The sequence below is a fragment of the Cricetulus griseus genome, chromosome 2, assembly GCF_003668045.3.
Source record: "Cricetulus griseus strain 17A/GY chromosome 2, alternate assembly CriGri-PICRH-1.0, whole genome shotgun sequence".
NCBI lineage: Eukaryota > Metazoa > Chordata > Mammalia > Rodentia > Cricetidae > Cricetulus > Cricetulus griseus.
In genome coordinates, this window is record NC_048595.1 from 131,418,626 (window position 1) to 131,445,131 (window position 26,506).

Below are 26,506 nucleotides of genomic sequence, written 5' to 3' on the forward strand. Positions count from 1 at the left end.
CTTAGACTTCCACACTAGCTGAAAATGTCTTTCAAAAACGAAGCTAAAACAAAGAACTTAAGCTTTCAAAGTCTGAAAGTTTATCTTTGGCCTTTCAGTACCACAGAGAACATTCAAAAGCATTCCAAATATGGGAGGCAACCTATGCACCCACCTGTGTGAGCAGGGACAATAAACTCTAGTGAGTATAGATGGAATACATCTAGTATAAAACAAGGATGAATTAGGAGGTGTAGATGGCTCAGGGGGAAAGGGTGAGGTGATCTGAGTTTTATCCCTAGCACTATTGTAGAGACTGGGCCTGATAGCACACAGAGTCCCAGTGCTACAAAAAGATGAGAGGTGGGGACAGCAAACCTACAGAAGCCTATGAACCAGGTGGTTTGACAAAGCAGCAGCAAAAATGTGGTCTTGTCTCAAATAAGGGAGCAAGTCAGGACTGACACCAGAAATTGTCTTCTTGCCTACAATGTGTACCCTAGCATTGGAGTGTCCCCCCTCATAAACTGCCCCACAAGCACAAAGATTAAAAGAATTATAAAAAAGAAATGTTATAAGTAGTGAAACATGAATTAATACCTAAGTAATTAATGTTGAATGAACACAGCAGGGCATAAAAGAGGAAAACCCCTGATTCTATTCCACAAAAGTATAGAGAAAGGACACAAACCTAAGGCAAGAGAGAACAGATTGATGGTGGTCAAGGAATTGGGTAGCTGGGTATGTTGGAAGAATTTTCAGAGATTCCAGAGTCTTTTAAGGTGAAGAATATTTTAATTTCTCTGATTGCAGGGTTGGTTTCACATGAATGCCAAAAGTTACCATTTACGCATTTTAAATTTGTATGTTAACCCCAAATAGAGATGTTAGAAGTAGCATATTGTATATCTAAAGTAGTTTTTACTACATAATAACCAAGCTAATGTTAACAGGCAATAATTTCATATATGGTGTTGCCTAAATTGGCATGGGAAAGAAATGAGTGAAATGATAAAGTGCTTAACTATAGAATATGGTGTTGATTAGTACTTGGTTTTAGTTGAGCAGTGAATTGTTATGGCTAAAACATCACAGGAAGACCACGGCCATTTTTTAAAAATCTCCAGTCACATCCCTCTTCTCAGCTTGTGTTCTCCTATGTCACCCTCATAAACAAAAAATGATTTCTTCTCTCTCGATTTTCTTTTACTTGTGTTTTCAAGTACATCGCTGCTACTCCCTACCACATGGGTGCAAACTTCAAGGTTAGATATCAACCTCACTGTACACAACAGTGCACTCAACCAGTCACAACTTCTGATCATTTGCCTTGTGTCTTGTATTTAAATAAATCTCTATTTTTTAATTTCTCTTGTGCAGCCTGATTTTGGGGCCATGGTAGCTCGATCTTCATATACTACCCACGATTCACGTGATTCTGTGGATTATCTCTCAGTGTCAAAGCCCACCACTTTCTCTAGCCTTACACATAACATTTAGATTTTGCATTCTAAAACACTCACAGGAATGCTTACTACACATCTAAAAGGAAATGAAAAACCCAAATAATTCTAACATGTGGTTTATATCTGTGTTAAATTATTAGAAAGACCTAATAAACCTGAAAATATTTCTTTAGAAATCCATTAAGAATGTTGTCAATATACATGTCTTACCAAAATTAATATTTTATGAAAATTCAGTATTGCAAAACATTAAGAAATGTAGAATTGTTTTATATTTTCTTTTTTTCCATTTAGGACAATTGTTTTTTTTTTATAAAATATTCTGTATAAACTTCCAGAAAGTATTTAATATATTTCTGTTATGAGATTCAACTACATAGGAATGTCACATGTTTATTTCTTTTCAAACAAATACCTTTTGTAGCTAGATGAAAAAATAGCTAATTTTTTCTTCATACTTCTGCATTTACACAAACAATATTACAAAGTATATAATACTTTGTATATAATACATATAATGTAGCCTCTAGTGAGCACAATATACAGTTGCAAGGAAATGAGAGATGAGGCAGATTTCATAGCAAATTATGAAAATAGTTAAACCTAGGAGACAGTGAAAGAGTTTTAGGACACTTTGGTCCATGTGTATGTATACACATCAGTAAATACAACCTGCTGAGTCTGTTTAGTGTAGCTTGTGTGTTTATGATTGCAGGACTGTCCACTTTGTACTGGATATACAACTACTATTACTATATTACTATATTACTATGTCAATAACATTGATATTGTCATTGTTCAGGTCTTGCTTAGGCTACATATTGCCATATCATAGGTGTAGCTTTCCTGTCATTTCCAAGAGACAAATTCACAGAAAACTCTTGAAAATCCATCACTTTGCTCATTAAATACTAAGACTTGGCCTATAAGCGTTAAAAAGCCAGATACTAATTCTTTTCACATCTATATGCCTTTGAGCTTTAAACTTCCTCTCTCTTGAACCCCATAGGCCAAATGCATATTTTTAGGGAGAGAATTTTAAAGAGACTGAAATATTTTTTTTTTCTCTTTTTGCTCAGAGCATATGAATACATTTCGAATATCAGAGCCAACTAAATGCCTTGCAAATAATCTGCTATCCAGGTGTTGTGTGATAGATCCAATCTGTTTCCCACAGTAAAGTGCAGCTTGCTATTAACCAGTGTATTTGTTTTGGCCACCTTTGTGTTCCAGGAGCTTGCAATTGCTATGCTAAGAGTAAAGAATTCACTAAGTCTGCACTCAAGGAACAAATGGGTTACATCACCTGAATTCGAAGGTATAAATGGCTAGTAATATTTTCTGATTCATTTAAGATTTTTCTTAACTGAATACATGTCCTGGGAGCTAATTTAGCATCCTAGATTTACTTAAGTTATTTTACTGAGAATAGTTAAGGGTTCTAACATTAAATAACCAAGGGTTTTATCTATTTGAGTGACTCTTAACTAGTTGAAGATTTGCACTTCTGTTTTGAATTTTTTTCTAACTTTTCCCCTTATGTCTCAACAGTATTTTTGATTTAGGAATAAAGAGTTTTCTATCTTCATTCACCAATGGAACATTTATGTAAACACTTTTGGCTTTGTATTAAACAGCTAATACATGTCTGTGTTCTCAAGATGAAATTGAAGAGGATATTAGCCTTGTTCTAGTTTAATGACTTCAAGTGTAGTTGTTTCTATTAATGATCAGAAACTTCATGTAAGGCAGTTTTCTGGAAACCACAAGAACAGTTTTGCGTGTATTTCATTGAACATTTGAATTCATGCCAATCTTTTGTTTGCCACATGTTGGAGAAAAAAATGTATATACTGTTAATGTTTACATGTATTGGGGCACAAAATTCTAAGAATTAATATAAGATAATTATTTGAATTTCTTTAAAATAATTGCATTAAAACTAGACCGTACATTGTGTGATAAGCAAAACAATTCTAAAAATTTGTGAATAATTGACTGAATACGTATGAAGGAGTTGTGGACTTTTTAGAGATACTTCCTTCCTGGCAAGAAGAGAAGGATATGAATTCCCTCACTCTCTCATTGGTAGATGGATTTTGTGTCTAGCTTGCATCTTCTGTAGTAGAAGAGGGGAGAGGGGAACTCTTTTTTTTTTAATTGAAATTAGAACAAGATTGTTTTACATGTCAATGGCCATCGTTCCTTCTCCCTCCTCTCCTCCCCTCCTCCCTTGCCCCCCACTACCACCCTAAGAATCCAATACCATATCTGCACTTCAGGGAAATAAGTCCTTCCATGGGGGTCTTCAGTGTCTGTCTTATCCTTTGGGACAGGGCCTAGACCCTCTCCCATGTGTCTAGGCTGAGGGAGTATCCCTATATTTGAAATGGGCTCCCAAAGTCCATTCCTATCCCGGTGATCAGTCTGGGGGCCAAGAGCTCCCTCTTGTTCAGGTCAGATATTTCTGTGGGTTTCACCAGCGTGGTCCTGACCCCTTATACACACAGCTAAAAACTGAAGTGAACTGGAATCCAGTTGCTGAGAAGGAGGAGTGATGAGCAGAGGCAGACTCTTAATACTAAGTAGACTAACATGTATGTCACTTTTACTTTTAACAGTAAAAACGTGGTGTCAGTATGAGTGACAATTATCTGAAAAATGGTTGAGAGGAGCCAGATGTCCAAGACAAGACGTGGAAGCTCATTTTTACTTCTTTAGAATGTTTTCCTCTCTTTTGTGTTACTGGGATAGCTCAGAAATTTTCTAGACAAGCATACACTCACAGCAAACATACACATACAGTTCATTTTGCATTTGCTACTTTCTTCATTTCTTCATTTTTCTCCAGTCTTTTTTGATTATTTGTTTGTTTTTTGAGACAATATTTTTGTGAATACCCAGACTGACATGAAACTTGCTCTGTATTTCAGACTGGCCTTGAACTCACAGAGATCTGTCTGACTCTTATGTCCCGAGTACTGGGATTAAAGGCATATGCCACTATCACCTAGACTTCCCTCTTTTAAAAAGACATTATATAATGATCTATAACCAAGGACAGATGTACGAAACAGGTGAATTGATTTATTCTTGCCTTTTATTTTTGCTCTTGTCATTTATCTACCTATGGTTCCTTTTCTGCATCTTTAAGTATCCCTATGACATATGCTTACTTCCTTCCCTACTTTCTTTCCAACTTTCCTTTGTCTGCCATCTTCCTCATCACATCTGAGTATATTTGAATTATAGCACAGCTGTGCATCAGAGCTTTGACTATCCGAAACATGTTATCACAGGGCCAGAGTAAAAGTCAGTGTAGAAAAGGACAACAGAGATACCATTTGAGTACAGACTATGTAACAAAGACAGAAATTGTACTAAGTGTAGCAAATATGACAAAGACAACAAGTCCAGATGTTTAAAGTTGGTCTTGAGCAGTAATTTGGCCTTCTGCTGTAAGTTTTTTCTGATGATGAAGAAATGGAGAAATAGATCATTTTTTTTTTCATTCAACAGTCACTTTGGTGATTGAGACATCTCTCTAGTCCCACCATTTTTTTAATGGGGAAATTATAGATCTGCTTTTTGCTATGCCTAATCATACACTTCATTAAAACATCTGAAAAATTCATAAAAACAATAGGAAAACTTTCTCAAAAGATAAGGGGGGAATAGAAAGCCTCATGTGAAACACTAAAAATTAGGACTTCAGACATCAATGTACATATATGAACATGCTAGCCAGATTAATCATTAGTCTGTTGTCAGAAATCATTATGCTAAGGTAGGGATGATTATGATTCTTCTTTTTTTTGAGTGTTGCCCTCTTCTGACAAAATACAGTGTGACATATTAAAGTTATGTGCATTTGAATACTCATATGTGAATTCATTAGTGTGGTTCTTGCAAATAGATTTTGGTGGAATAAATGAATCAAGAGTGAAAAGAATCAAGAGTGAAAGTCTGTTTATGAATGTTTTCTGAGTTAAAACAATGACAAATTCATTTTTCTTCAGATCATTTTATTGGGGATATGTATACCTTTTCCCAGTAGCAAGGCTAGGTTTGTATTGCAGCTGTAGTTCAGTCATCTCAGCCCTCGGCATTTTAAACAAGAGTGTCTTCCTTTTATGTTTGTTTAAATTTAGATGCAATGTTACATCTAAACACATTCCTAACTATATACACATCATGTCATATATTTGTATATATCTTACTGTTCATAAGGGAAAGATTTATAGTATCACATGCATATTCATACATAATTCAAAGAAAGCTTTTAAAAATCATTCATGTTTTTATATGTGTCAGTATTTTTATCTTACTTTTGAACTTTGTAGCAAATAAGTCACAGAGATATTGGAATGAAAGAATATTTGCCTGCTCCCAGGTCAGAATAAAGAAGACGATTAGGCAGTGACACTCCAGGGGCTGTTCATTTTTAGGTCTTGCAAATAAGACTTACTGTAGTTATCAAACAAAAATATGCAGAGGAGGGGTAGAATAGGAGGATACAAAGGGAACATGAGCCACCGGGGAAACCTTCTTTCCAGGTTATATTTGAAAGGAATAGCTTTTGTTTCAGCATTATTACATAGAACCCTAGTGAGATATAACCCTGTTTTTTTTTTTTTTCAAGATAGATTTTAAATCAAGGATGATGGGCTAGTGAGATGGGCTAGTGGGTACGAGTTCTTGCCAGTATGTCTGATAACCTGTGTTTAATACCTACCTGTGTTTAATACCTGTGTTTAATGGTCGAAGGAGAGAATATATTCCTACAAGTTGTCCTCTGATGCCATGCTGATGTTATGACACATTCACCCACTCAAATACTCAATCACAATAAAGGAATAAATGCAAACAATAGTTTGAATCATTGATGATGCTGGTTGCTGAAAGTAGAGGAAGTGATTTTTATTTTGTTTGTTTTGTTTTTTTGAGGTAGGATTTCTCTGTGGCTTTGGAGACTGTCCTGGAACTAGCTCTTGTAGACCAGGCTGGTCTCGAAGTCACAGAGATCTGCCTGCCTCTGCCTCCCGAGTGCTGGGATTAAAGGCGTGTGCCACCAACGCCCGGCAGGAAGTGATTTTTTTAAATGTTAGAGAAATATATATGGGTATTATTCTAATAAAGTTTTACATAGTACCACTTATAACATTAAGCTTCGTTTTTTTCCCGTTTCCCTTCTCTAAGCACAAAGAAAATAATAAAGCTCATGATTTCTTTCCTTAGTGTTTCATGTATCATTTGATTTGAAATTATTATTGTGATTTTGACCTATTTGATTTCATTTGCTAAATTTTTACTCTATTTTCATGACTGTCCTTTCTTCGATATTTTATTTCCCCTTTATCCTCTCCCACAGCCTGCGTCTTTTTCTGACAGTCAGGGTTTAGAGGAATGAATATAGTATTTATGTTTAATAATTGTTTGATAATGTTTTATTATAGAAAGCTCAAACTTACAATTTAGCGAACAGAAAAGTAGCATTCAATGCAATTCTCCCTCCAATCTCCCTGGGGGAAAATTATGTAAAAAGTATATTTTATTTACTATTGTAATAGTTGAATATGTAATAAACATGTCTTTATTTTCTTGAGAAATAATTTGCATGCATCCACATTTCTTCCATCATTTAATTGGAAAGGCTTCTTGGCATTCCCCTTCATGTCACATTTTCATGTTTAATTTAACAGGAAAGTACTAGAAGCTTAATCAATAAAAACACATTTTAGATTGTTCCTAATGGCTAAGACACACAGATATTAGATTTTCAGTCTTGGTGTGTTATTAGGAATGTAAATATGAAATTGGTACAGGAAATAGATTAATGTTTCTAATGTCTGTGATATGAACAGAAATTTATTGACTCCTTTATAGACCAATTCCTCAGAGATGAAAGAGGAATGGCTTGCTGGAGAAGAGTCTTGTCTCCTTTCTGTGGTTTACTTACTTGATGTTTTTTTTCCCCCATCTTCTCCCCCAAGTCTTATGGCAGCATTTCCATATGAACAGCTTACTGACATCATAATCACTTACACAGAGCTGGCTCTTTCCACAATGTGTCTGTAATCAGAAGTTCTTTGGTGGCAGCAGATGTTGGTAGAGCTCTTGGTGTGTTTAAAATCAGGAGGAGATTTTGTGTTTTGTATGGCAGGGGTATTTAAGAGGTGATTTCTCCTGAACTATCTTGAGGAAGATGAGGGAGAAGAGGAATTAGAAAAGGGGAATTGAGTTTTACTCCCATGAGGCTTTTTGACTCCTTACCTACAAGTATGCTCTAGATAGAAGATCTAGAGATACCATGTGAAAATTAGAGGATTTGATGTTTGGAGCATTTTCATTTTTTCAGCTTAAATATATTGAAATCAGTGAAAACCCAAAAGCAGGAAGTAAGGTCGTATACATTTACTTAGTGTAAAGAATAAGTCATCCATGAAAAAAATGAACCAATCTGTTTGCAATCCATTTTTCTCAAATTGGGAACAGATACAAAAGCAGTTTCAAAGTGTAGGCAAATAAGAGGAAGATTGGCATTTTCTGAGTACTGTAAACTTTTGCCATGAAAGTTTCTGTCTGTTCTATTCCTCCCCATTGTATAATCACCACAGACTAAGTCTAAAGGAAAACTCTTGGATTTCTATTAACCACATTTTAAGTCACAATTATAGTGTCCACAAGGCAAGTGACACTAAACTGACAATATATACTGGATTTGAATCTACTATTCATCCATCTCCACTGTCAGCTTTTTCTGGGATGTCTCACTGAGGTAAGAATACTTTTAAAATTACAAGATCCTTTTTCAAAACTCTCTTCCCTCTCCCTATGTGATTTGATGCTGCTGAATCATTGCTTTTGCTTTTTGGGGGGGAGCACAGCTATAGGATTTCCTCAAGGTTTGTTGTTTGACCGATTGCTTGTATTTTCTATTTCTTCCTCTAAATTGAATTCAGGTTTATTGGCCTGTAATTCTCTGGTTCATCTTTTGTTCCACATGTAAATTTGGCAATTACAAGCAATTCATTTTCTCCCACTCAGCCTGTACTTTGATGCTTAGATGGATCTGCCTTCTTATACTCTTCTAACATAGGGAATTGAAGAGGGTATATTATAAAGTTTACTGAGTAACCTCAAAATTTTTCACAAGCACTCTTTCTTCTATTTTACTAATGGTGACTTAAAAATTAAAATATAATTATGTCACTTCCTCACCTTCTTTCCTCCCTCTATCCCCACTTATATGGCACAGAGTCCATTCCTTCTTAAATGTATGGACTCTTTCTCTCCAGTTTTTATTGTTACACACACACACACACACACACACACACACACACACACACACACACTTAGAAATATAATCTCCTAAGCCTGTACATACATATACATACAACACTGCTTGTATGTATATGATTTCAAGGCTGACCATTTGACAATGGACAACCCAACAAGGGGCTCATCTTTGGGAAATACTTTGTCTCTCAGTAGTCCACAGGTGCTTGTAGTTTTTTGTTGCTATTGAGTTCCATGATATTTCCCTCTTTAATGTTGACATGATTGTTGATGTTGCCACTGTTCAGGTCATGTTTAGGCATACATTTTGTTGAGGCATTATGGGTGAAATTTCCCTGTCATTTCTGGGAGACACAATCTCACATCAGGTTATGTAGTTCTTTGAATTTTGTGATCTTTCTTTTCTCTCTTCCAATAATCACTGTGCCCTAGTCCCAGGAATTGTGTTATGTATGGATTAGGGATGAGCACTCATAATCATATCTTTGCATTTTGACAAGTTGTGTTTTTTTCTGTAATTGTCTACATCTTTTGCACAGAGAAGCTTCTTTGATAAGAGGTGAGAGCCACACTTACCTGTGGATATAGGGTAAATATTTAGAATAAAGTTATATTAATAATGGTAGTACATCCTATTCTAAGATCCATCACCTCCCTAGTCCTGGTAGTTGGGAAGGCTACCAGTACCACACAGTATTTCCTTCTTGTGTTGCAGGCCTTATGTCCCTCAAAAAGCTGTTGGTTACTGTCAAGATGTGCCACCATTGCACATTTCCACCTTTCTTGCCATGCTCCTCATTGTTGTGGTTCAAGGATAGCGAAATAGGGTAGAGCTATGGATTCTTTCTTCCCTACTCAAATTGCCCAATACAGTGAAAGTTAACCCTCATGTAGGGAGTTTTCTGATCATTTCCATCTCATATCCTCTGAGTCCTGTGACTAAAATATGCAATGTCTTTAGCAACACTGACTTATCTTCTGCCTATGTGAGACAAGCAAAAGCAACAGCAATATCATATTTTGCTTGGGCACTTTTAACAACAGGCTGCAATTGACATAAAGTGGGTAATGGCAAAAAGAGGATGGCTTTATCTGGGGATGGAGAGATCAGCATAGAAGGAGAGGATGGGAAGATGGAAAATAGCACTAAGTATGTTTGAAAAATCAGGTAAAAAGAATTTACTTTTTATTAATCTAAATGATATATTATGAATATAAGTGTATGTATAAATATAGATTTAATAAAGTATGCCACTTGGACTGACATGGCTTCCTCAATATTCATAGAATAATAAAATCCTCAATAACAAGTATGAGAAATTCCAAGTTGTTAACCTTTCTTATTTATTTAATAGTTAAATTGCCTTCTCAAAAATTTATCCTCCAAATGATTTTGAACTGGCACAAAGGCAACTTAATTTACTTACCTTTTTTTTTCTTTTTTGTCTTACCTTCTCTAACTGGTCTAGATCTGCTTTATGTACACACCCATTTCACTGAACAGGCATGCAATGATTGGTTAACTGATTACCTTTTCCTCAAGTGTCATTTTAATAGGGATCTTTGTTAGATTTCTAATGTTGTGATAAAACACCATGATAAACACCATGATAAAAGCAATTTGAGGAAGACTTGGTTTATTTTACATTACATCTTATTAAACACATCACTGAAAGAAGACAAAGCAAGAACTCAGGTTTACTTACCTAGGAATAGGAACTGGATCCAGAAATTATGAAGGAGTGCTGTTTACTGACTTGTTCCTCATGACTTTCTCAAACTGTTTGTATATAGAAGCCAGTGCAAGCAACCCAGGGGTGGTATCACCTATAATACGCTGGTCCCTCCCATAGCAATCACCGGTCAAGAAAACATACCACAGATTTGTCCATTACTAATCTGGTAGGGGCCTTTTCTCAATTGAGAGTTTTGTTCCCAGGAAGCTCTAGTTTGAATCAAGTTTATAAATAACTAGTTAGTTCAATGGGCATGGTTCCTTTATCCTTAAAATAGCCAGTATTTATTGAATAGCTTGTACATGTTCCAGACATCATAATAAAAGCTGCATATATTACTGTATTCTATTTATGGTTGCCTTTGTATATGTACAGTATTCCAACTTAGTTTTCTTTGGTCCTAACGCTTATGACCAGAAATGCTTTAGGTCATGACTTCACAGAATCAGGAATTTACTGATTTTACAATTCCCTCAGAAGTCAGAAATGCTTCCCAAATCTACAAGCTTTGACCAAAGACAGATTCCAAAGTTTTGGAGATTGTTGGATTTTGGTTTGCACATTACAGATACTCACATTAGCATGTACCTAGTCTACAGGAGAGAAAACTGAGGCCAGAGAAATGCAAAAGACTTGCCTACCTAATGTCTTAAAACTGATGAACATGAAAACCAGGGGCAGCAGATTAATGCCAGAGCACATGGATGTAGGTACCACTCAATGTTGACAGTCTGTGAGGCATTGTGTTGTCTATGTGAGAACCAAGCCCCATCTAGATACTGTTACGACCCTCACTGGCACAGCGCTGTCATTTCTTTTCACTAATGAGCAAGTTCTTGAACTTTTGGTGACTAATCCCAAGTTTTTATGTGGTGATATTTAGAGGAATCATTTCAGTAGTGCTTCCTAATGACCACTGAAGGAGTCTTTTCTCAATGCTCACAATGACTGTTTTCAGATTTTAGATGCTTTAGTTATTCCATTCCACAGACATTAAGGAATTAAGTTAGGGTACCCTGGAGCTACTTCTGTAGACAGGCTGGCTTCAAATTCAGAGATCAGCCTTCCTGTACCTTCCAAGTGCTGAGAGTAAAGGCAGGCGCCACCACAGTCTAACTAGGGTACACCTTTCTAAGGGCTCTTCAATATTCTGGTATTTTCCCTAGAGACACTGTTTCTCCCATTAACAACAGCTGCAGGTAGTAGTAATCTGCATTTCCTGTACATTGCTTCTGCAAGCTTCTCTGCTTAGACTGTGTGCAGGGTCACTTTTGGAAACATGAGTATGCCTGTAAAATACCATGGGTGTGGGTTTAGCTGTGTGTGTAAGGTCTTTACCAGAATGATATTTTAGGCAATCTCATAAACATAAACCTGTGTAACCATTAAGTAAATATACTAACATTAGTTTTTTTTTTTTTCCGTTTTGAGACAAGTTCTCATTCTGTAGCTTTGAGTGGCCTATAACTCACCATAAAAGGCAAGCTGGCCTCACACTTGTAGCACTTTTCCTCCCTTAGCTGCTTAGGCACCATAATTACAGGTGAGAGCTACCATATCTGGCGCAGATGTTCATTTTTCATTAAAATCATTTTCTGGTGCTTAGTCACTAATGTCAAGTTTTAGGTTTTGAGTTGTCAGTCTTGATGCATAGTCTGAATCTATGTTACAGTCTGTCCCCAAACTCATGAAAATATTCCTTCTTCAGCTTCTCAAGTATTGAGTCACTCACTATACCCAGGTTTAAAATTGAATTTTGTTGTATTTGTTAAGACAAATGAAACCAATCACAGTAATAGGAATAAATGGAATTGAAGTTCTTGCTTTAAGACATCATTCCCTTCATTATAGACTTTTTCCAGGTTATCTTTTAGTGTTACTGTTTTTTAAAATTATTTATTGTGAAAATTTCTTTTTTATTTCAAATTATATGTATGCATCATCCTGGGTATGTGCACATGAGTGTACATGCTGACAGAGGCCAAGGGTGTTAGATGCCCCTCAAGATAGAGTTATGGGAGCTTGTGAGATACTTCATGGGGTTCTGGGAATTGAACTCGGGTCCTCTGGAAGAACAACACATGCTCTCAACTGTTAAGCCATATCTGGAGCCCCTGAGTGTCAACAACTAGTAGAAGCTAAATGATCAACTTTAATGTGCATGAATGACAGATTGTAAATTTGAGGGGGCAAATAATTTGATTCTTGATTTTTTAAATCCAGTCTTGTCTTAATAATTAAAGGTTCTATAAAAATGATACACCATCAGTACAATCTTCAAAAATTAATGTGGTCAAGCTGCATATTTATTTCTTCATCCGATTTTTTTGTGTTTTCTTATCTGATGTTCACATAATATCCTGTTTTCGGACTCGTTAAAGAGAAATGGCATATTTCAGAGTTCATGAGAACATCCTTCTGCATATAGAAATATATCCTAGGCAAGGGATGTAACACCATCTGTACTTCATTCATTTCCCGAAAAAGACTACACAACTTCCAGGGTTATAGTCCTCTTTAACCTGCCTGTATGTCATGAAAGAGGATTAAGGGTTGGAAAGCATTTTTGAATTCTTTTCAAAAACTGCCATGCTTATTTGATGTGAGCATTAATATTAAGGAAATGGAACATCAGAGAAAATATCTTTGTTCAGTCTTTGGCCTTTTGAAACACCAGGGTCACAAGCCAAATACTTACATTTCTGTTTCATCATATGTTCTCTATAGTATAACATTTTTTTAAATGAAAATGTCTAGGAGTAATGCTCACTAGATTCCATGTCAAACTCATACATCATATCTTTTAATAATTTTTCTTTTTCTTTTCCATTTTATCTTCCAAATGGTTTCCCAATACCTATACTAGTTTTTATCTGAAATTGTTGGGCTTCTTCATTTATTCTATGTTTTTTTTCTAAGTCCTTGAAAAGCCCAAGTTGGAAAACAATCATCATCATGTAAAAGCAGTATTTATTGTAAACATTTTTGAATAAGAGTAGGATAACTTAAAATTAGGTGAGAACACAGCAATGACGGGAACCTCCAATAACTGATAATCCTAAGTGTGCATCAGAATGAGATTTCATTCTCTTGTTGTGCCCTGAAGTATGCACTTTACCTTGTAGGATGCAGAGATACATCAAACACTACTCTAAGTTTCTGAAAACAGGGATTGAGAATACACCTTTCTTGCTTTTCTTTATATGAACAAAATATTAACTACACCAAAAGAAACAAATGCAGTCACAAAAATATTAAACACGTTCTCTCAGAACTCAATTTCTGCAGCTCATAGACAATTTGAATTTTTAATTCCACATGATTACTTAGGCAACTGTAACCAAACCTGGATGGGTTATCTAGAAAACTTGTTTTGTGTGCAAACTCAAGCATACAGAGAGCTATGCCTTTAAGATTTCTTTTTTAAATAGAATATTGAACCTCCTTATAGAAATTCTATTAACATGCAAATATCTTTATATAGCCAGTTTTGGAAACTTTGTATTTATGCTGTTGATGGACTCTACAGCAGTTGGATTAATGTTTGCTCTTGTTCTTACATTATCTTTTTAGCACCATAGTTTTAGCATCATCTTCACATTGCTTTTATATATTGTTTCTTTTTATCAATTAGATACTAACCAATAAAAGGCCCTGCACATAATAGTTGTTTACTAGACATTGGATAATAGTTTTTGGAATATGAAGAAATGGTTCAAGCTAAGAGAGAATGGAGCTTTCCTATTATGAATTTTCCTGATTTCACGTAAACTAGGAAATCTTGAACAATTTGCTTCAGTGTTCTTCATTTCTTTTGTTTCTCTAAAACAAAAATCTTACCTATTTTATAGATCATAAGTATATTATGTAAAATTATAAATATGTACCATACCGTTAGAATGAATAATATAAGCTTAAAAGCACACTTTCAATGTTTTAATGTTTTTTAAGTTCAAGGAATGGAAAATATCCCCTATTCAAAACAATAAATTAAAATTTATTTTTAGAACATGTTTACTCTAATCACTATTTATATTAAAATATTATTGAAACTGAACAATAGTTGATTTGTTGGATTTTATTACTTTCAGAAAAATTGAAATTTGTTAATTAATTCAGTCAGATGAGGCCATTTGCCAGCTCAAAGATTTTTTTTTTTTATCCATCAATCACCAGCATTTAGGGTTTTCTCTAAAATCAAAACAGTAAGTTATTTTGGGAGGAAAATAACTTAGATTTACTGTCAGCCTAAAGTTTTGAGGAGGAATAATGAATGTGGGTTTTTATGCATTGAATAGTGTTGTATAGTATTAAGTAGCACAACTCTGTCTCTGTCTCTGTCTCTGTCTCTGTCTCTGTCTCTGTCTCTGTCTCTGTCTCTCTCTCTCTCTCTCTCTCTGTGTGTGTGTGTGTGTGTGTGTGTGTGTGTGTGTTTCACAGTTACTTTCACATAGCAGGCAGGTACCTTGACTTTGAACTACAAACCCAGATATTTTTTTTTATTTTACTTTGAGACTCTGTAGCTAGAGTCTTTCTCTGTACTCACTTTGTAGTCCAGGTAGTCTTTAAAGTCTCAAACCACTTTCCTTAGTTTCATAAGAAGTTCAGAGCACAGGCATGACTCATACAATTAGTTAATGCTTTTAAAATATATTTAAAATCATCTGTGATGTATTAATATTGCTAATGATATAAGCAAATTTGGAGTTGTAGTATGCCATGTATCATTAAAGATTTACATGTAATTTTCAAAGCTAAGCATTCATTATCTGATCTTTATTGAATGTCAGAGAGCTGATAAAACAGACATCAGGAATGACAGCATCTTTTCTTTTCCAAAGTCGATTTCCCATGATTCTTGCTTCAGAGTCTCAAATGCTCAATCAAGAGTATGGATGGAATCAAATGTTCAATTAAGAGTATCCCTATATATTAATACTTACAATATTGAAAAAGTTAGCTAAAAGAGGTTTATAAACCTCTTTTATAATTTTTAAAATTTCACTGTCTTATGAAATATTCTTCTTTTCAGGAGTGATTCCATGTGTATTCCATAACTGGATTAAATAATAATGCATGTTTCATTATTTAAACATTTGTTTAAGTAACATCAACGTCAAGCTACAGTTATGCAGATGCTATATATAGATGTTAACTATACTGGAGAATAAGAACAATAACAACTTATTTCATTGATGCCTTTAAAGTGATCATTTGCCTCTTATAGATTTGTTTTAGGGTCTTATGATTTCTAGTTTTATCCTTTGATATTTTTAACCTTTTTTTTCTAGTCTCATAACACATAACTACTTTAAGGCTATTTTTCTCAAGGGAGTCCATAATCTTCCATCAAATAAGAATTAAGACTGCTGATGCTGTGAACTAATTAAATAACAATTGAACTGAAAGTGGTCCAAATATTTTTTTAACTTCAATTTACAAATCTGATTTCTTAATCTGTGGCTTTGGAGGCTACCCTGGAACTAGCTCTTGTAGACCATGCTGGTCTCGATCCACCTGCCTCTGCTTCCTGAGTGCTGGGATCAAAGGTGCATGCCACCAACACCTGGCAAATTTGATTCCTTATTGAACATTAATCTCTTTGTCAAGTCAGACAATAGTGTAGATTTATTCTTTCCAGAAAACCAAAACTTCTGCTCCCTAGGTACTGTTTTCATCTGCAGCACCAATTGTGCATTGGTATTAAGATGCACACATCTCAATTAAATACCTCAAAATACTGTCTTTTTGCAATTGAAAAAGATCAATGTGTTCATGTCTACATGTCTGTATCAGGAAAACTAATGTGCTCAGTTCTACAGTGTAGTATAACTATGAGAACAAAAGACTGTTTATATAATGTATGTGTAATAGGCTCTAAGTTCTCAAAATATGGCAAAGATATATCTAAAAATTGAGTGCTGTGTTGAAAGTGCCTCTCTTTTTCTTTATGTTTAAAAGTATAAACTCAATGTACCCTAAATAATAATAGTGAAACAAAATGTTACAAATGTCTAGCTCCCAACTTTTATGCTTATCCTTTGCTTGTACTCATTATTACAACTTTCAGCTCTTCCTCAGTCTCTCAAATACTGGGATAATAGAAATGTGTAAACATAATTTTTTTTTAGAGGATGAATTTCAATTTTCTGGGAATATAAATTTTTGTCCTAATAACTTGTCTGTAAATAATCAAGCTACATAGCAACTATTCTCCCTACTTAGTATCACAGGATGTAATTAAGTGGTCTATAATGTAAGCATTCTTCCTATGCTTGGCAGATTTAGCATTTGTAAATTTGCCTACTTGGTACAAATCACTAATAATGATGTCTTTCTGGCCACTCTTGGACACGCTTAGAAAAATGTTAGGAATTAGTTTACCTGTCACATGACTTCTCTGTTGCATTCATCAGCTATCTACTATATATCCACAATATATCCCTATGTCAGTTTATAAATGAAACAGGTTTATTTTTGTATTGCAGTTTTACAAGTTCGGATATATTGGTTTTGTTTCTTATGGCCCTGTGTTGAGGCACACTATCATGATAAAAGTTTATAGTGGAGGAAACTCACTCACTTCCTGCAAAGAAAATAGAGAGCAAGAGAAATGGAAGAGAAGCCACAGACCAAAGTAAAATTGTCATCAAAGTCCAACTTGGTGAACCAATGTGTTTTATTGGGCTTACTTAAATGGGAATATGTGTGAGGAATTATAGGAGCCAGAATGACTGAAAGATGGATGCATGATCCAGAGCCCAGGCCAGCATGTTTGCAACCTGACCTGGAAACCTAGCATACACTAACCAGCCTGCAGGTAGCATAGCAGATTGCAGACATTCTGAGTTAGCTCACACTATCTGAGCCTCTTTCAGGTGGCTCTGCAGATCTTATCTTCTGTGGGCCTTCACTGGTTTTAGCATCTTTCAGGATTCTCAGCTGGTCTAACGCTATTCTAGGCAGCTCTGTGTGTTAGCAAGTGTCTCTTACCAGACCTTAGAGATTACATATTACAGTGAATTTGGCCAATTTCAGGGTCTTTCTGAAAACTTTGCTTTGTTTACATTCTGAGCTTCAGGAACTTTCCTGAAGGATGAAATGTTTCACCTCCCCTTTTAACAGCTGTCTCTTTAGGAACTTCCCTCCAAAATGGATCATTGTAATCACAAAGGAAACAACTACATTTCAAGCAGTTAAGAGTAATATACAGAAGAGAATGGTAAACTGTGCTGATAAAAAAAGGACTGAAAGGTGGCTGAACAGGCTAAATCTCAGAGCCATGCTGGTAGCTGGATGATGGGTGTGACTGGAATACATGCAAGGACAAAGCATAAAGTGCCACTAATGGGCTCATCATTATTCTGGAATCAGAGGAGCCTGTGCATAGTCCTAAGTGGGTAGGAATATTTTGAGGTTTATTGTAGTTGAGAGTAAGTATTGAACTGGAGTTGTGATGGATATACGTAAAACTTTTAGATATCACAGCAGTTTATTTGGGGATTTTTATGAGTATGGTGCCTGAGGAAATAAATATGGCATTGATACTGAAGAAGAAAACTCAAGAAGGAAGCTTTGAACAAAATTTTTACCATCAAAGAGGCAAAGTGTGTACGTTGAAATGTGGGAGATGTCAACACTGAGTTCTAGGTTTCTGCCTTCCTTAGGTGAAATGAGAGTCACATTGGCGGAACACTGAAAGGGAACATGCTTTGTGGAAGAAAAGATGTCTGCTTTGGAATATATGGAGTTGAGCTATTGTAGCAAATTCTCAAAAAGTGAATTTCCAAAACAATGTCAGCTCAAGAAACAATTTAGCTGCACTGTCACATATTCACAAAAATTTGCAAGCCAAGATGAAAAGAGCCTTGACAATTACTAAGTGAAACATATCCTAGAATTAGAGAAAAAAACCTGTAATAGAACATTCAGGGACACTTGTGGATTTAAAGTCTCTGTGTAGACTAAGACCAAAGACCATGCAAAAGGCACAGGAAAGAGTCATCAGGATGAAACATTGGTGAACAAGTCATCCCTGACCAGGAACAGGTGAACTGAGAGGAAGAAAGAATGGCAAAGAGACCATCATGCTGCTGAAAACTAACAAGAGATCCTTGAATGGATCACAATACAAAGTGTGTTAGTGTGTTTTTTGAGTGTTAGAGAAAACGATGAAGCTCTCATGGAAGAATAATGAGTTAACAATAAGAGATTACTCACAAAATCTAGGAGGAAGAAATGAGCAATCAAAGTCAGTATTGTAGGGGCATATATTTAACTTTGAAAAGAACCAAAAAAGCTATCCCTGAATGGGTATAATATAGACAATCAATATTTGTCCTGTGGTATATTTGATGACACTTGCTTGCATATTTAAAGAATTGTAAAAACAATAATATAATTATAAAACAAACCTAATGGAAGGATCCACTTATGGCAAGACATGTGCAGTATAATAAGAAACAAAAAACATCAAAAGCATTATCTACATTAAGGCATTCTCTCATAGAGTGATTGAGTTAGCAAGAAAAAAAGCAATAAAAATAGTATTGTACCATTTGTCTAAATGGTGTGATAACTGTGTGTTACTACAGAAATGGAACTCTTTTCATGAGCCAAACTTTCTTGAATTTAACTATCAAAAAGGCCTTGGGAATAAGGTAAATTGCTAGGAGAGATAAAAAAACAGATGCTGCCACTACTAAAATTTATACTTGGTTGGGGAGATAGACATATAGTTAAGATACTGCAAGAGCAAATGCCAACTGGTATTGTGGGGAAAGTATACCATTTCTAGTATATTAAAAGTCCACATAATAGCAGGGACCAGAGAAATTTACCACAAAGGGTTTATATTTAGGTTTCAACCTCATAGATAAGTGGGAATTAACTTGGGCTGCATAAGAAGGGGCTAAGTTTATTTTAGAAGCAGAAAACACACATCAGTAGCAACAATAAACCACCAAAAGATAATTAACTTGAGTCTGAGGCATTCAGGGAGAGTATTCAAGCAGTTCGAAGTTGGGTGCAGTAGAAGCAGTGTAGGAAGCACTGATAAGAAGTATGAACTCTAGAGAGACCAGATGTACATTTGGTGAACAAAGTGGCTTCCAATGCACTCCCTGGACATGGCCATTGTCCTCTGCTTCTATTCAGTGAGCAGTTTATCTGCACTGTAGTTCTGGTATTCAAAAAGAGACAGCAGGTTGTACTCAAAGAAGCACTGAAGTGGGCATCTGGAGACCTGCAGTTTATCATTGCACTGCACTCTGCCTATAAAGCCTTTGATCTAACATCTTTTGTGAAGTCAACGCTGTCAATGTAAATGGAAGGAGCTGAGTGAGTACATGGTTCAGATCTTTTATAACTAAACACTTTTTAAATAGTCATCCCAGGGCACCTAAACACATACTCAGTGTGCAGCATATAAGCATCAAGAAATAGAGAATGTTTAAAACTATGTGCCCTGGCTACATTTCTATTAACTAAACCTCAGAATCCAACCAATGGCCCAGTGTTATGACATCCCTCACCTTTTTAGGATTAACAGCTCCATTATTCCTTAAACGATACCACACCACTTGCTGCCATTTCAAGTGATTTTCACTAACAGTGTATGATAGTGTTAACAGTCCATCAAGTAATTTTACTGAAGTCATCCTGTTTTTGGACAAATGATGATGGTGTTTTGACACAATTACTTTTTACCTTTAAAAATGGCCAGAGACTTATTGATAACAACTGTCACTAATTTCTTTGAACATCTTGTGTGTGTGTGTGTGTGTGTGTGTGTGTGTGTGTGTGTGTGTGTGTGTGTGTGTGTCTGTGTGTGTGTGTGTGTGTGCTCAAATGCAGATCAGTTAGTACCATTCTGTGCTCTGAAAAACAGTGTGATTCTCTTTGTTAGCTGTGGAAAGTTCACAGACATAGTGATGTCTTTCCATCACTGAACAACATATGTGAGGATTGCTTATGTTAGCAAAAGAAAATACATACACGCAGTACATTTATTAGGATTCTAACATTTAAAAATATTTTAAGTTTTACAGGGCAGGGTGCAATTCATGGAAGGATGCTACCCACTATGAAGACCAGCACATGGAAGGATGCTTCCCACTGTTAAGGTGGATTTCAATTAAACCAATGCAGACAATATTTCAAAAGCATCAGTGACAGTATTAACCATTACATATGTGTTCATAATCCATGATAAACTTTATATTTCAGATCTTTATTCTGAGATCTTATGTGGCCTGGAGAATCAGGGTCAATAAACATCTCTGAATACCCATAAAATATAGGCTCTTGGATTATATTTCAGTGCTGATGGGTGAAAAATGAAGAAACTAGTAGACTAAATCTATATAAAGGATCTGTGTGATGATTTGTATTTAACTTTTGTGGTCTTTTCTGTTATGTGTTTAACCATATTGCTTTCCATCTTTCTTAATTTCAGCCATAAAATAATTGGCATTAAAGTCTTAGTCAAGGAAATTATTTAGTAAATTTTCAGGAATTCTATGTAATTAGTAGTGCTTCAAAAAGGTCTTCAAATTAGAACATATGAACTATCAATACATAAGAATGTCTTACTACTGTGGAAAGACAGACTTACTGATTTTATTAAGTATCTCAAAACCAAGACAAACACCATTCTGAGAGTACACAGACCCTGTGGGTCCCAGGAATATGGTAGGTGGACACTAAGTGTACTAGAGCTAATTCTTTGAAGCAACAATCTTACATGCAATACAGCAGACCACAGTTCCATTCCTTAAAGAACCTAGAGTATCTAACTCTATCTCCTATTTCTCTGCAACGTCTATGTGCACATCATCTGTCTTAAGGTTTACAAAAGTGTTTGTATGTTATATTTTAAGTTCTGAACAACCACTAATTCCCAGAATAACCCAAGTAGATACTGAGAGCACAATTTCATCTCTAGAAGATCAGAAAAGAAAAAAAATATGTTTTGTTTTCATTGTCTCTTTGGAAAACATCTGTGGTTTTCATTTTTAAAAAATATTCCATTTTAACAAGATAAAACAATCAATTTAAAAATATTTATTTTAATTTTATGCATATTGGTGATTTGCCTGCATGTTTGATGTATGTTTGTTTGTTTGAGTGTGCTGGATACCCTGTTGGACTAACAGTTGTGAGCTGCCAAGTGGATGCTGGAAATTGAACCCTGTTTCCCTGGAAGAGCACCTGGTACTCTTAAATACCATGTTATATCTTCAGCCTCATCTTTGATTTGCTTAGTTAGCATTTCTCTGAAGCTTAACTTTTTTCTAGCCTAACAGCATACCTGGGTGTGGATTTATATCTGCAGATGCTGTGAGATTTTATCTGAATAGCTTGAGTTGAACATTAATTATTAACTGGATTTGAAGAAAATACACATAATTATAGTGACAAATTAAAGACAAAGGAGGGATATATACCAAATAATTAGTATTGAGTGACTGGGACTTTCATTGCTTTCTGTTGTATACAGAAATGCAAATGTTTCAAAATGAGAATGAAAATTAAAACAAAAGTTGAGCATCTTCATAATTGCTTTATGATTAAAATGTAGTTAATGTGTTACATATGTTAGAGGAACTTTATTGTTCCTTGAAGCTATGTAATATAATTGAGATATCCTAACTTTAATAATATTTAATTAAAAGATAAGAAAACTGTAGGGAAAATCTCACAGAGCAAAAGAGTGCTTATCCAACAGTTTAAAAGATTAGTTTTGTTTAGAATATTGTTGTTTGTTATTTGTGCATACAACTGAGTTATTATTTTATATTAATGTTTTAAAACCATGGATATAAAATGAATAAGACTTGGCCTATTAAACATTTAGTTAACTTAATCTTTTAGGACTGCTAACAAATTGTTTAGAAATTATATTCTTTATAATTTAAAGGTGACAACCACTAATGTCTCTTTGTGACTGGTGATTACTAACTCCACATGAGTTAGTGTACACACACACACACACACACACACACACACACACACACTATTTTATGCATTTTATTTTCTTTTACAAACATTGTCTGATGACAGTAGAAATTTCAGTATTAAAAAATGCTCAACAGTTCTTTGTGTTAGTTTTTTTCTGGAATTTTCTAAGAAACTGAGATGATCATTTGCATAAATATAAAGCAATACATTTGAAAGCAGGAAGCAGAGAATTGCTTTTATTTCTTATTTAAGCTTCTGTAGAGACTGTAGAATTATCCCTGAGGGAAATGAGTAATACTTGAATCCAAAGATGCAGCAAACCACAGAATATTGGCAGACAGTAGCAATATGCTTTTACTACACCCACATGCACACCTTCCTCTCTGTCTTTTAGGGGAGAAATAAGAAAGTACATAATTGTATACTATACACTGAGAATGGATGCCTCTGCACTGCTGCCATTATTTAACATATTTCGAGCTTGATCCTTTCTGTGCATGTCTAAAAACCTTAAATTTTTTTCACTCTTAATTTTGATTTTTTAAGTGTTTACTTGCTAATAAAGAATGTAATTATTTGGCCTAAAATATTAGGAATGAATATTAAAAAATATGATTTTAAACCAGAACAGATACAGAATAGTTATAGCTTTATAATATCAATACTTAGAAGGATTAATGATGATTGATTGGTTTTATGTAGGTTAAGCATGGGGATATCATAGCTTCGGAAATGTCATAGTTACTGTTGTATTTCTTTAGAGAGACAGCATTTGAGGTGTTTACTGAGAGCTTCTGCATGTGAGTCCATGACCATCATATTGGGACCATGGCAGCAGGCAGGTCAAAATTGTGCTGGCGCAGTAGCAGAGAGCTTACATCTAATCTACAAATTACAGGGAGGGAGTATAAGACTGGGCCACTTGTGTTTTTATAACTTCAAAGCCCACCACTAGTGATATACTTCCTCAAACAAGACCATGCCTCCTAGTCCTTCCCAAGCAGTTCTACCACCTACAGATCCAGCATCCAAATATATGAGCCTCTGAGGATCACTGGCATTCAAAACACCACAGGAAAGTGGGGGATAGGATTGATTACCATTTTCCTGAAGTGGAAAATATAATTGACCTATAAATATCATCAATTATATTTATGAAGTTACTTCATGCTGTTTTCTGACATATTATTTAAACTGTGAATATTACTAATAACTTTTATGCTAGACTTGCTGAGCTCTATGCCTGTTCCTAAATGTCAGGTGTTCTATCATCTTTCTGCTTTTACAAACACCACTTCATTTTCCTTGAACTTCTCCATTCCTTCTTGTCGTCTTCATTTGTCTAATACATACTTGATCTTTCAAGTCTTGATGCAGCACTTAGCTCTTTTGGTATCTTATAATCCCACTGTGCTTCTCAACTGATGTGTAAGTTGAAACCTATGCCTGCCTTCACCAACATAGGTGAAAATCCCTGGTGGATTGAGGTTAACTTACTGAAATTCCTATCTTTTACATGGAGTACCATACTTAGAACAAATATGGCACCTTAATAGCCAATTGTGGTAGTTTGCTTATTATTCAATTATGATATGTTGATATTTAATAATAATGGGAAGAACTGAATATTATAAAAGATATCCTGAAAACAATGGTCAAACATTTTTAGAAATTGATGGGGGATGTCATTCTGTGTTTGTTTATCTTATTGGTTGTTGAATAAAGCACTGTTTGGCCAATGAAGCAGCAAGTTAGGCGGGACTAGGAATCAAGGAGGATTCTGGGAAATGTAGTAAAGTCTTGTGATCTAGGCAGGAAGTGACATAGCAGGCTGACTTATAATATAAGCAGGGACAAGCAGGAAGTTGTTCTCTTCCTCCTCATCTCTGTTTAGCCGATATGTGTTCCCAGGAAGACAGGACACATTCTGCTGGTGTCCTCGATAAGATAAGTTTATAAATATATAGATTAATAGCTTTGGGTGATATTTAAGACAGAGCTAGCAAATAAGAAATCTTAGTCATTGGCTAGCAGCATTGTACCTAATATAAATCTCTGTGAGTTATTTGGGGGCCATAATCTGGCAGTGGAAGTGGTCAGCTTGGCAGAAAGATTTATTGTTATAAATAGCATTATTATTCTATGTTTTTTAATTATTCTCTACTGAAGTAATTAATGCTAGTCTTAAAATTTATTAGGGAAGGCTTTTTATGTTAGTTCTATGACTCTTGACCAAGTAATGAACATTTATTTCAAATCACCTTAACTGAATGTATGTTTAACATATAATTGATCTATCTTTTGAATTCTCATTGTTCCTTTAGATCATTAGACTCATAGAAAGTAGTGGGAAAATAAATGAATAATTTGAGCTGAAATTTCTTTCTGTTTTTACATGTACTTATTCACTATCAAGTGTTCCATTTAATCTTTCTCATACTCTTCTCATACCGTTTATATGTTGTTGTCATCTTTATGCTAAGCATGGTACTAAGTGTGAGAGATAGAAATCTGAGGTATGTGGGAAGTGAAATGTGGACTTGAACACTAATTAGAGACCATTTACAACTAACTTCACAAAATGTGCGAAGATTAGATAAGATGTAAGAGAGCATAAAGTCAGCTGATTAGGCATATACTTTTTTCTTCTGTTATATTCATTAGCCAAACCTTTACATTTTGGGTGAACATAGCTTCCCACAGATCCTGTGTTTGCATTTAAATTCTTGAATAATAATGAAGAAGAAAACTGCAGACCTAACAACTTGTCTCATTTTAAGTTCTTCATCACTAATATCAGACAGATGCTAATTCCTGCTTGAATGTTTGGTTGTCTTTCCAACATTTGGGTTTTTTGTTTGTTGTTTTTGTACTGCCTGAAAGTGCTGTTGGATATGTCTTCTCTTTCTATAAAACCACTTTTAATGTCATAAGTTATAACAACATTGTTGGTGACAATGATGAACATGATAAAGATGATGACAATGAGTAAATGGCATTTATACCTCTAAGGCTGCAGATAATATCCCCATCACCAATCAGGACTGATTAACAATTATTCCTTCTCCATTATTATAAAATTGCTTTACCCTCTTCATGTTGTTTTTATTTGTATATGAGTGTATTCTACTCCCTTTTATACTACCACATGATCATCATCTACCTTGTATGTATTTATCCATCTGCCCCTATATCTGAGAAAGACAATATGAAGGCCATAAGCATGATTATTCTGCCCAAATTGCTCTTTCCTTTCTGTAATGGTCTTTAAAACAAAATGTTTTGAAAGTGTTGTTTACAGTTGGTCTCATCAGCTCCTCTTTTCGTATGCTGTAATAACCAATCCAGTATTGACATCTGAAGTTTCACAGTTTCCTATTTTTGTCAAGATTGCCAACGATCTCTATGTGACTAAATTGTCCAGGCTGCTTCCATATTATTTTTCCTCTTGATTTCTCTCTTCATGTGAAGCCCTTTCTTCTGGTTCTTGTGCATAAGCCTGTGATGGATGTCCTCCTGCCATACCTGCCTTTCTGTTTTTTTGAGTCAGGGTTTCTTTGTTGCTTTGGAGGCTCTCTTGGAACTAGCTCTTGTAGACCAGGCTGGTCTCCAACTCACAGAGATCTGCCTGACTCTACCTCCTGAGTGTTGGGATTAAAGGCGTGAGCCACCAACACCCGGCTGCTTCCTGCCTTTCTGACTCTTCCTTTTTTTAAAATAACATCAAAAAATGAGAAAATAAATATTTAGTTTGGTGTTTTTGTTAGTATTGACTACTAAGGATCAGAGTTGAATCTGAAGATGTTTGTCCATGGCTTCAGAATATTTTTAAGTTACTAGCAAACTTTTATATGGATTTTAAAATATTGGTCTCAGAAAAATACAGTATTTCAAAGAAAATAACTTTTTAAATCTGGAAAACATGAGAAAAATGATTTTACACACCTTTTTAGGAAGTGAATGATTGGATATATGGCCATTATTTAATCTAGTTAATTTACCACAGCCTTGTGGTAGATTGCTGATGTGGAATGAATGAGGCAGTCTCTCTTATCCTCAGCACTA

The 26,506-nt window shown here is 35.1% G+C and overlaps 1 protein-coding gene across 1 annotated transcript in view; it reads left to right on the plus strand.

Annotated features, from left to right (window-relative positions):
* Mmp16 (matrix metallopeptidase 16) overlaps positions 1–26,506 on the plus strand; it is a 246,648-nt gene that overhangs the window by 12,122 nt on the left and 208,020 nt on the right. The gene's annotated exons all lie outside the window — the stretch shown is intronic.